At 56.6% G+C, this 12355-nt stretch overlaps 1 protein-coding gene across 1 annotated transcript in view; it reads right to left on the bottom strand.

Annotated features, from left to right (window-relative positions):
* EMP2 (epithelial membrane protein 2) overlaps positions 1-11190 on the bottom strand; it is a 29982-nt gene extending 18792 nt beyond the window's left edge. Inside the window, exon 1 of the mRNA XM_045994146.1 lies at positions 10962-11190. The gene's annotated coding sequence lies outside the window, so the exon portion shown is untranslated. The remainder of the gene's footprint in view (positions 1-10961) is intronic.
* Between the last annotated feature and the right edge of the window lie 1165 nt (positions 11191-12355).

Below are 12355 nucleotides of genomic sequence, written 5' to 3'. Positions count from 1 at the left end.
AGAATAATACCAACTCTATACAAAAAAACCACCTCCATAAAATCGAAGGGGAGGGTTCTCCTCCGCCACACCCACACACCCGCTCTCATTCTACGAGGCCAGCATGACCCTGATTCCAGAAGCAGGCAAGACGTCACAAGAAAAGAAGAATGCCAACCAACATCCCTCAGGTTCACGAGCACAGAAGGTTTTAACAAAATTTTCGCAAATCGAGCCCTCCCTTTAAGAAGGAATATCTAGGGGTGCCTGGGGGGCACAGTCAGTTGGAATATCCGACTCTGGGGTTTTGGCTCGAGTGGCGATCTCGGGGTCATGGGATGGAGCCCTGTGTCGTGCTCCCACATTCTCTCTCCCTCTCCCTCTGCCCCTCCTGCTCAAGTTCTCTCTCTCTTAAATAAGTAAATAAATCTTAATCCCCCCAAAAGGGGGGTGGAATCTATTTCCCCACCCACTGAACTCTGGCTGCCCTCGTCAGTTGTTCTATCAATAAAAGGCAGTAGAAATGACTTGAAGCCAAGAGGCGTCACACGCTTCCAATCTCTCCGCTCAGTGACCGCAGGTTCAAGCCCAGCCCGGCCCACTGGAGGGTACGAGACTGCACAGAGCCCAGAGAAGCCTTTCTGGCAAAGACCACACCAGACCAGCCAGCCCCGGGCCGACCGCCAGCTGACCCCAGACACGTGAGGGAGCCCAACTGAGCCCAGCCCGTATAGCCCGCCTGCAGAATCGTGAACTAAATCAGCATTTTCTGTTTTAAGCTAGTATGTTTCAGAGTGGCTTGTTACACAGCAACAGCTAACCGGTACAGTGCTTTAACAGATTCCATTCTCAAGGACAGAGATCAGGCCTTACCCGTGTTCCTATGCCCAGAGCCCGAGGCTACTCAGCAAGTATTTGTTGAATGTCTGCTAGTTCGGGCAACTTTTGCAGAAGAGCTAATAGCCACCATTCTGCCGATGACCGTGCCTGAGCCCTCAGTTAAAGATCTCCCTGCTGGCTGCTGTCATGTGAGGAGCTCCTTGTAATTACGCCACCCGGCAAACCCACACGCCAGCCCAGAGAGGGTTGGTGGTGTCCCTGCGGGCTCACGTGTCAGCCTGGGGGTGAGGCGGATTTGGATTCGGTGGCTAGGGGTGAAGCAGGTGTCAAACACAGGGCATCACCCGTCCTCACAGCCATTAGGCTGCAGCTGTGTTCTCCTTCACAGAACACTCTGTATCAGTGCCTTTCAAGCAATCCCTGGGGGAATCAGTGGCGTTCATGATCACAGCCTTGTCATCTCTCCTAAGTGACCAGGAGCTGTCCTTTCCGTAAGTGCATTCTGCTGGCAAGTCCGGGACCAGAAATCACTTCCTACAACTTCACCAGGCCGGAGGAACCTTAGACCAATAGGGGATATTTCAGGCACCATCTCAATCCACCAGGCTTACGTCCATTTTCCCAAATCCATCGCTCCTATTCCCGCCTTCAGAATCACAGGGGTGCCCCATACCACCCTTGATCCGACAGGCTTCCTCACCTTTTAAGCTCACATCTTTATAAAAGGAGACCGGGGATCAAGACTCACATGGAAAGTCGGCCTTGCCTGCCATTAATCGAGGGTGCCAGGGAAAAGAACTACAATGAAAGCAAAACAATGTGATCAGATGCCCAGCTAGAAACAGTGGTTGCTGAAAGCTCATGACCAAGGCCACCTCTGTCTCTTCTTGCTGAAACAGGATGTCACATGTGTTTGGGAAGTGTTCAAGACACGCCAGCACAGCACTGAGACTTTCTCCTTGGAAGGCTGGGAGGGAACTCTAAAGGGGATGATTTTAAAGGGGTTCTATTTTATGTCGTGCTATGTGTCTATTTTCCCTAAAGCAGCTGTGATTGTCAGTTGTGTGTCCACATGGTTGAGCCACCATATTTGTGTGACGGTGTTCTTTGCAAGGGATTGACGTCTAAACTGGTGGGCTTTGAGAAAAGCAGATTATCCTCCCTCCCATGGTGGGCCTTGTCCCATCAGGTGAAGGTGTGTAAAGAACAGAAAGACTGACTTTCTCCAAGCAAGAAAGCATTCAGTCCATAGATGGCCTCCAGACTCGAGCTGCGGCATCAGCTCTTCCCCAAGTCTCCAGCCCACCAGCCCACCATGCAGACTTTGCACTCCCCAACCTCTATAACGATGTAAGCCAATTCCTTAAAATAACTCTCTCTCTCCAGAGGCACCTCCGGAATTTGTTCTGTTTCTTGGAAAACCCTGACCAACACTGCATCTCCCCATCTCGGTTCCCCGCCCATACAGATTCACTAATCTGAGAGATGGCAGGCCAGGCCCCTTAACTGGGGGGTCAGGAGGTGGGGAGAGGGAGAAGGACAGGAAGAGAGTCCCTCCGTGAAAGACTCAAGACCAGGGCAGACGCTGAGCCAACTGGGGAGTGAGCCACGGCCATGAACTTGGAATTGCAGAGTACAATTTCCCCACCAGGATGCCTGGTGACCGGGGGGGGGGGGGGGGGGGGGGGGATGGGCTGTGAAGGAAAGGCCATCCCCCAAGTCCCTTGCCCTTCTGACTGGGGCACCTTTGATGACGTGGCATCCGCAGCTATGACACCGTTGAGCCATGGAATTGGGAAACTGACCCCACACGATGAGAATCGCGAACTCACGCAGTCTCAGTGGAAAGGCGCTGGGTCATCACGCAGCCTCCGCCTGCCCCCTCCTGCATTCTTCTCCCAGCGCCCAGTTCCCATCCGCACGTGCCCCGGTACTGGGGACCTCACTGCTTCCCGACCCCACATCTGACTAGTGGGCCCTACAATTCAGAACAAGCTTTGCCGAGATTTCATTTGCCCGTCCCCTTTCCGAGGTGGGCAGTGGGATTCGACCGCCTATTGGTCCTTAAATAAACCCACTCTCTAACAGAAATACGCGTGTTTTTAAAAGCTGAAGCGGAAAATCAGCATCATTTGCCACAAATAGAGATTGACTGTAGAAATGAACACCCCCCCCCCCCAAAAGCCCACAAGTTCTGGCTTCGATGCTGCTGTCTGTCAAAGGGCTGAGCTGGAGACCTGCTCCGTGTGGTCGAAGAAGGCAAATGAGGTCGGAAAGGCACGAAACATGGCAGCCCCAGCTAAGATGTGCTTGTGGTGGGATCAGGACCGTTGAAAGAGAAATGAAAACGGGACCACGTTCTCACAAAGTGCTTTAACACCATTGAATGTTGTGTCCAGAGCCACCTGAAGTCACACAGAAACGCTCGGGTAGCCCCTACCCAGGGGACGGCAGAGCATGCGCCCCCCCTTCCTTCCACACATGCCCCCCTCCACCCACTCAGCTGGACCAGCCGGTTCCAGAGCCTTCGATGGGTCTAAGGGGCCCCAGCCGCCGGGAACCTGCTGGAGATGGATAGGAGCCTCAGCACCACAGGCACCCAAGGAGCCAGCTGGCAGGGACACGACAAGGTGAAGCAACTTGGTGCCACTCTGCATTACAGTCTGGTGACTCTTCATGCAACCACGGTGATCATGGGACCCCGCAATTCCTCTCCCAGGAATTTGCCCAACAGAAGGGAAAACCCATGCCCAGACGGGGACGTGAATGTTGACAGCCGCGTTATTTGCAATGCCCAAGAGGTAGGAGCAGCCCACGTGGGACAGGCTGGGCCGGGGCTCAGACCACGCTCCGGGACACAGCTGGGGGGATGCCCTGGGGGGCGGTCCACCAGCCCTGAGGCCAGGAGCATGGCTTTCTGGGTGCCTCCAGAGGGGTGGGGGTGGGGGCTCTGGAAATTCTCCGGAGCAAGGGAAGCTGTGTATCGTCAGCAGCCGAAGCTCACGGCATCGGGTGGAGGGGGGATGCCTACCACGGAGGAAAGGGCGCATGCCTGGGCACCCACGGTGCAAGGACGCCGCCGCTCTCGTTCCTGCCCTGTGTGTCAACACCTGTACTCCACGTGGTCCCTCACTGTCTTAACAACCACTGGCTTCTATCGATTGAATCTTTAAATGGGTATTACCCCATAAAAGGGAAATCAGCACCCCTTGCCAAGGGACTGACATTTCAGTCATCCACTTTAAAATAAACGTGAGCACACCCCAGTTCTGAACGCCCGCGCATGTGCTTCTCGAAACCGTCGCCAGAGGCCCGTGGGTGTGCACACCACGCTCTGGGCGTGGCGGTGATGAAGCCACTTTCGGGCTCCGGCCTGGAAGAATGTGACCCCATGTCACATCGATATAAATGGACACTGACCGTGCCACCCGGGCCTGACCCGGCTCCAGGCAAAGCCAGCTGCGGGAGGGAGAGAGAACAGCTGCCCGGCCTCAGTTATCCCTCACCCCCTCCCAGATCTCTCCCCTCCCTTCTCACTCCCTGCAGCCTCTAGCTGGCTCCTCGCCCACCCAGGGGGCCCTCCTTCTGGGACTCCTCCCCTGGGGCCGGCTGAGAGACAGGGAGCCCAAGACGCCGGGTGCCTCCCTCTCTCATGGGACAGAGCTTACCGGATGCCTACTGCGTACTTAGCTCTGGGCTGGATGCCGGGGGTACCCCGGTGAACTCAACAGATGGTGGTCCCTGCACCCACCAGCTGTCACCTCCCTTAAGACAGAGGGGTCTGACCTCCATGAGACAGGTTGGGGGGCAGCAAGCTCATGCTTGGGACCCTGGGGGCATCGATGGCTGACCTTGGAGGAGGAGCGCCACCTCCCAGACACCCAGCAGAACATCCGTAACAAAGGAACGTTCCTGGTCCAAGAGGCCGGGATTACTTCAAGGGGAGGACACAGATGCTGTACAGAGAGGGAAGAGATGGGATACATCAATTGTAACACGGTCTTTGGGGTCCACGAGGCTTGGATTCAAAGCCAAACATGGCCACTGGTGGTTGTAAGCAAAAATGTTAAGGCTCCACTCTTCCATCTATAAATGGGAATAATGACAGTCCCTACCTCATAGGTTGTTGTTCATTTTAAACAAGATAAAGGCTATAAAGCCCACGGCCCAGGAGAGACTGCTTTGCGCCCTACAAATCCTGTAATAACAGCAATGCTAATTATCATTCTTGCTCCTGACAACATTGGCAGGATCGAAGTCATTTTCTCCTACCCTCAAATTCCAGCCGAAAACACAGGTCCAGACCCGGGTCCTTGTGTGTCTCTGAATGCTCTTCTCAGCTCCCATCCCCCACAATGTCCTGGACACCTGGCTGGCGTTCTCAGAATGGCCCTACTGCAGCCACTGTCCTCACTGTGGCCCCCTCTGCTGTTCCCAGCTCCGGGACAGGAAACCCATCCCACCCACGTGGCGTTCACAGCAGGATGTCCCAAGGGCACGCTCCCTGGGGGCTGGAGGGCACCTAACCCTAAGTCCCCATGACCTCAGTCCCCGGGTGACCGCCCAGCCCCCACCCCGCCCTCTGTCTGCAGAGACTCCAGCAGGCCACCCCCCAGCTCCCAAAGCTCCCCTCCCCCAAACCTGCAGAACCCAAGCCACTTGCGGAATTCAGGGAAGAACATTTTACTATTCTTGAACTTCAGGTACAGAGGAAGCTCGTGAGTCTAGTCTCTCTAGTGCGGATGAGGCTGGAGTCCCTCTGGGCCTGCCTTCTACTGCTGTTCCTCCCTCCAAGTGCCCTGCACCGTGGGCGCCCCTGCCAGCATCTTCCGCCTCTCCTCTCTGTGCCCGGCTGCCCACCCACACCCATCACTGCTGGGCTCTTCCCAGCCCATCTCCGGTCCGACGGGCTGCAGGAAAGCCTCGCCTGCCGCGCGACCATGGGCTTCCCTGAAACCACATCTCCCGGCACGCGTGTCCTTGCACTCATCGTCCCCTCACTAGACGGCAGCCTCCTTTAAAGAGCACCCATCGAGATGAAAGTGGGCTAGCCAGACTCCCCCTCGGCCGTCCCTGAGTTCAAGCAAGCCGCTTCTGTCTTCATCAATGCACCAACTTCTCCGATACCTAGAACAATGTCCAAGGTCATCCCAGCAGCAAAATGATCCTCACTAAAGGTGGAGAGACTGCCCGGGAAGCTGAGGGGCTAGGAGCGGAACATAGGGCGTCTCTGCAGAAGAGGAGCTTGGGCAAAGAGCTCACAGCTGCTCCTGGAGAAATCCCCCGATTACTTAAAAAATGGTTTAGGGGCGCCTGGGTGGCTCAGTGGGTAAAAGCCTCTGCCTTCGGCTCAGGTCATGATCCCAGGGTCCTGGGATCGAGCCCCGCATCGGGCTCTCTGCTCAGCAGGGAGCCTGCTTCCCTTCCTCTCTCTCTGGCTGCCTCTCTGCCTACCTGCGATCTCTGTCAAATAAATAAATAAAATCTTAAAAAAAAAATAAAATGGTTTAAAAAATTTGGGACGCCTGGGCGGTTCAGTTGGTCAAGAGTCTGACTCCTGATCTCAGCTCAGGTCTCAATCTCAGGGTCATGAGTTCAAGCCCGGTGTTGGGCTCCGCACTGGGCATGGAGCCTACTTTAAAAAAAAAAAAGAAGGATAAAAAAAACTTTTAAAGTTGAAAGCATCCACTTTAGTTTCACTCTACCCAAAAGTATCTGGGATATTATGGGTCTGGGAGCAGTTTTTTTTCGAAATACCAGCGGAGAAAAAGACATTAATTGCTCTTTCGTGTTTCATGTTCAGCTGCAGAAACTTAAACTTCTCTTGCGCGTCACCAAGGACGACACGCTGTGAGACGCATTCATGAGAACAAGACTGGTGAGACAACTTTGGGTCGTTATTTATCCACTGCAAATTTTTAAAATTAGTTTTTTGGTTTTGGTTTTGGTTTTTTTTTTTTTTTTAATTTTTAAGGGGAGGCCGTTTGCCACATAAGCTGGTGATCAGGAGTGTCAGAGCAGGAAACCTTCAAAGTGCCTTCTCTGTGCACAGATGGGAGTCTGCACTCAACTGTCCATCCCTCCATCCTCCACAGCGACAGCTGATGAATCACGCGTGTATTTCTCCAGATCACCTTGATGCTGAATGTCACGCTGGTGACCCTTCTCCCAGCGCTAGACCTAGGAGTGCGAGGAAGCTTCTAGAAGCTGAGGTCATCCAACCCTGTCCATAGAGGGTGGGAGTGTGGGCCACCTCTTCACCCTCAGTTTCCTTTTAGATCAACAGAAGCCCTGCTTCCCAAGGACGGTGAGGGCCAGAGCAATTCAATCATCCTGGTTAATGATGACTCATTAGGCAGATGAGATACTGCGTGAACAAAACCAACAGTGTCTTCAAATGGGAGAGAGGGAGGGACTCATTTAGCCGGTTTGCCTCCAGCCCCCTCCTCGCTACATCCTACCCCAGGATGAGCCAACATCTTCAAAGTCTGCAGCTGTGCTCAAGAGTGACCCAGTGCCCAGTGGGAAGTGACCCACTGCCTAAGCATGGCTTCCTGCCCACCTTGCTCCCATTAGTACGTAAGTGTGGAAACCCAGCATCCCAAGTGGGACCCTGACCCTGGGGACCTGGCCTGGAACCCCAAGGACCAGTCCTAAGCCACTGGGCTCCTGGGCACTGAGTGCCTAGATCCAGACATCATCCTGGTTCTACTGCCAACCTCCTGGGTGATCTTGGGTGACACCTCCCCCCCCACCCGTGGTGCCTCATTGTCAGACTGGGACTTTCTAAGGTTCTCATGCCCTTGAAATCCCCCCGATCTTAGCCCATGACTGGCCTGAATGCAGAGAGCTCTCACCGCCAGGCCTCCCCCCAGGCCTCCGCCCAAGGCTTGGCTGCCTGGAAGAGCCCAAGTGACTGGAACAGAGCTCCGCTGGTTCTCCTGCGTCAGAGACACCCCCTCGGCCCCCACCCCGGGTATCAGGTTACTAGCGCAGCACTTGCTCTCCCTGGGTGGCAGCTCGGTCTGATATTTTTAGACTCCCCCCTTGGCCTATCCCTAACGAAAGCCAGATGCGTCTGAACACGACGCCACTCTTTGCCCTCTTTGGGTAACTCCTGCAGGAAGCCAGACTCCATCCCTCCTGGGGCAAGGAGGGGAGCCTCGTCTTCCCGCCACCCCAAACCCCACCCCCATTCATTTCCCCCGACAAGCTGAAGCCAACCTCCAAGAGTCAGGCCTCTAGTCTGTCCATGGCACCAGCTGCCTCCTGTCCCCAATTCCAGCTGCTGATGCCAACTGCCTACTTTCCTAAGCCCTGTCATGCGTCCAGAGCCAGTTTTTCCTCTGGGGAAGCCTCGTCACGGACTGTCACCTGCCTCTTCCGGGAGGGTTCTGCTCCCCAGTCCCAGCGCCTGGGACCCCAACCTCCCTTGGTCACCCCTTTGGGGGATAACTGCCACCACCCTGCTCTCCAGCTCTCCGTGGCCTATGTCCGAGGCCCCAGCTGTCCACGGAGCTGGACAGTGGCCACAATTTACAACACACACACACACACACACACACACACACACACACACACACACATTATGTGCCCCCCAAGGACAGTGACTAGACTCTTCCTCCCCAGCAGACACACCAACCAGCCAGTCATCCAACGCCATCCCATCTGGCCTGGAAGGGCATTTCTGTATTTTTGTCTCGACAGACTTCCCCTCCTGGTCGTGTCTGGCCGAGTTTACTATGGCCAAGGGCTGGCCTCTGCTGGGCTCCCCATCCACCCGGAAGGCGGCAGAGCCGGACAGGAGAGTCCCCAGGGATGAAAATCGGCCGGTCACGTCAACCTCTGAATCACCTGTTGCCGTAAAATGGAGAGTCTGTGTGCACACGCACGTGGGTCGAGCTTCTGCCTGGAATAGCACAGGCGAGGCAGAGAAAGGAAACTTAGGCGAAACTTTTGCTTCCACTCCAGGAAGAGAGGGCCTTATGAAACACGTGGGGATATGTCCTGCGCTTACAGTCACATGCCGGGGGCCCTGCTTGCCCCTTGTGAGCTGTGCCATGGACGCGGGGCCATGCCAGCCAGACACGGTGCCACCTCTCCCCCTGGGTGGGGTGCTGCAGCGGCTGCCCCAGAGCGTCCCCACCAGGCTGGCCACCTCTGTGCCTTCCACCACCAACACCGGTCCCCACGTCTTACGTGGATCTCAGTTTCCCCACTTTGGGGGCAGAGGGGGCTCCAGGTTATGTGGCCCGCTCTCACTCTCAGACTCTCACTCCCACTCCCCAATTCCTGGCAGGGGTGGAGGCCGCGGATCACAAATCCCTCAGTGGGAAAACAGGTTTGGTGTCTTCCTGCCACCCCCATGCCCCTCCCTCCGCTGTGGGCTTGGCATCTGCCAAGGCCCCCCTGGGCATCTGGGCCCTGGTTTCTCCAGAAGTTTCTCCCCCGCATTCCAGGAAACCCACCAAGGCATTGCCAGGTGGCTAAAGGGAAGGCTTGGGGAGAGGCTGATGGGGGTTCAAAGTCTGACTCTTGGTACTTACTGGCTCAGTGATCTTGAGAAACTGACTTCATGTCTCTGGCCTGGCTCTCCCCACCTGCCACCTGGGAGTGGGGATGGAGGCAGCTGGGTGAGGCTTCCAGAAGGGGAGAGCGTGGGCGCCCTGCACACTGCCAGGTGCCCTGCAAATGCTCCATTAGCTTTGGTTCTCATCTTGGTCCCTTCTCGACTCCTGGGGAAACCTGGGCTCCTGCCCCATCCTCAGCCTCCTTCCACTTCCTTATACTGAGGCCAAATTCTGGGCAGAGGTGACCTGCAGCAGTCAGTACCTCTGGGACTCCTTACTAATTCAGACGGAAGCAGGGAGAGCACTGGAGACTTTTTATTTTTTTTAATTGTGGTATAGTATACATAACCTACTATCAATCATTTAGCCACCTGTAATTGTAGATTTCACATACATTAAATACATCGAAAATGTCACGTAACCATCATCACTCTCTACATCCCAAATGTCCTCGCCCAACAAAAACTCCAGACCCAGTAAGCAATAACTCCCCACCCTCTGCCCCAGGCCCTGGTAACCTGTACTTTCTGTTTCTGTCCCTACCAATGTGCCCTCCTCAGTGCCATCGGCAGGATCACACAGGATCTGGGCTGCAGGCTTCTCAAACCCTTCACTTCTCCTCTGTTCGTCCCTTTTCAGGCTGGTCTCTCCACAGCAGACACAGCCAAGGGTAAAGATCACCCCCCCGCCCCCCCCCCCACATCTTTGGGAAGATGTAGTGAAGCTTTTCCCAAACCTGAAACTGGGCTGTCTGCCTCATTCCAAAATAAGGTGTTGGGTTCTTTGCCCTGTGGGGTGTCTGTCCTATCCAAGTACCCTCCCTGGTTATGTTCCCTTGCCAGCCCCAAATTAGGACCTCCCTGGGGGTGATGTTTAGGACCCTGGATTTGGAGAGTGTATAGTCCCTCTATATACGAGCTCTGGCCTCCCCTTTCTCTGGAATCCACGCGTGGGGTCTTCAAACACCCCCCAACCCCAATCAGAATGGGGAGCGAGAATCAGTTATCCCAGCGGCGACCCCAGGCTCCTCCAGCGTTCCAGACCTAAGGAAGTTGCTCCTCATCGCTGGGGGGCGCAACGGAGCCGCCGCCGGGCCGAGGAGGGGACCCGCTGGTCCCGTCCGCTCCGTGAGGCTGGGGACCCTGCGTCGAGGCGCCCGGGACCTTCCCGCGACGCCGGACCGCTCTGGACTCCGAGAGCCCTGGGAGCGCGGCTGGCGGGAGCGAGGGGAGCCGCCCTGACTCCTCCCCAAACTTTTCCCGCCCGCCTCGGCGCAAAAGGCGCAGGAAGCAGTCCGGGGGTGGGGAGGTGGAATTCGGGGTCCCGGGAGAACTCGGCGCAGTAGTGGGGGGACGTCCGCGCCCTGGTCGTCTGGCGGAGGACCGGCGGGTTTTCGGTACAGATGGGCCTCCGCTCCTCCCTACCCGCCCCCCACCACGGCGGAGACCCCCCCTCCGTGGGTGCGGGGGCTCGCGGCTCGCTCCCCAGGACGCACGCTGCCCGCAGCCCCCCGACGTAGCCCCGCGCCCCGCGCCCTGAGCGCGCCTCCCGGGGAGGGCGAGCCCCACTCACCGGGCGCTGGCGGCTGGACGGACGGACGGGCTGGGGCGCGAGGCGCGGCCACCGGGCTGTTTTGAAGCTCTGGGCTGGGACTGCGCGCTCTCCCTCCTCCCTCGCGGTGGCGCGGAGCCTCCTCCCCGAGTCCCCTCCTTCCCGGATCCCGCCTCCCAGGGCGTGATGTCAGGTGCAGGGAGAGCCGAGTGGGAGGGACGGCGGCAGGCGGGAGGGGGACGCTGGCGGGAAAGGCCGCAGCCCCGGGAGCGCCCCCAGTCCCCCCTTGCCGCCTCCCCGCGTTCCTCGGGCCAAGTTTGGGGCGGAGTCCGTCGCGGGGTTGGGGAAAGAGGGAGAAAAGCGCCGCTCCTTCGAGCCAGGAGTCTCTCCCCCGCGCCCTCTCTGACGGGTTTCCACTCCCTCCCCTCCCTTGTCCCAAGGCTCCCCCTTTCTTCTCTTCCCTTCCTTCCCGTAAGGGTGAAGAACAAGGGTTCTGGAATTGACTTCCTGCTTCAGAACCCCTTCTCGGGCGCTCTTCTTCGTGATCCTGTCTTTCACGTGTCCCGCCTCAGTTTCCCCATTTGGAAACCGAGAGGACTCATGTGCTCTGGAGGTTCTTGGGGGGGGGGGGGGGGGGAGATGGGGAGGGAGGCCAGAGGACCCAAGCCCCATCCGTGGAGGGGGGGCAGTGGTCAGTATATGGAAAAAGTGAAGAAATTCCAAAACGGAGCCACAATGGGACACTGTATTTTAAGCTTTTAACAGGTTAATGCTCTCTGGATACACCCCAAAATACAAGGCAGACGATTGTGCTACAGAAGAGAGAATCAGAAACACCTTTAGGAAGTACCATTTCATTGTGCACTAGCTGGTGGGGCTGGAAAGCCATGTTTAAATTGGCTGGTGCAGGACAGGCCGGCGGCTCAGAGGGCTGGGCGGCTGCCTTCCGCTCAGGTCCTGACCCAGGGTCCTGGGATCCAGCCCTGCATTCCGCCCCTTGCTCTGGCGGGAGCCTGCTTCTCCCTCACCCTGCCACTCCATCCCGCTTGTGCTCTCTACTCTCTCGGACAAATAATCAAAATCTTTAAAAATAAATAAATAAATAATTGTCTGATGCCTGTCTTTTTTCAATCCTGCTGGGAAGCTCTGCATGGGAAAAGCCTCCCTGGGTGGAAATCAGAGATCCTTAGGACATCCGGGTCCCCCTCTAAAGGGCCATCCCACCCCCCAAGGTCCTGAGGTTCCCCAGCTGCTCCAGTGGCTGACCTGTTACCTCTCTGTGAATTCTGGAATTTACTGGCTGCTCAAGACCGCCATCCCTCAGGCAGGGGACTTTCTGGAGGGCTGGAGCAGGGCCAGAAAGACAGCCATCTGAACTGAGACCCTGCCTTTAAAAGGGAAGGGGAATGGGGTCT

The sequence above is a fragment of the Meles meles genome, chromosome 21 (assembly GCF_922984935.1).
Source record: "Meles meles chromosome 21, mMelMel3.1 paternal haplotype, whole genome shotgun sequence".
NCBI lineage: Eukaryota > Metazoa > Chordata > Mammalia > Carnivora > Mustelidae > Meles > Meles meles.
The sequence above is the reverse complement of the archived record's forward strand: the minus strand, read 5'-3'. Positions and strand labels throughout refer to the sequence as shown.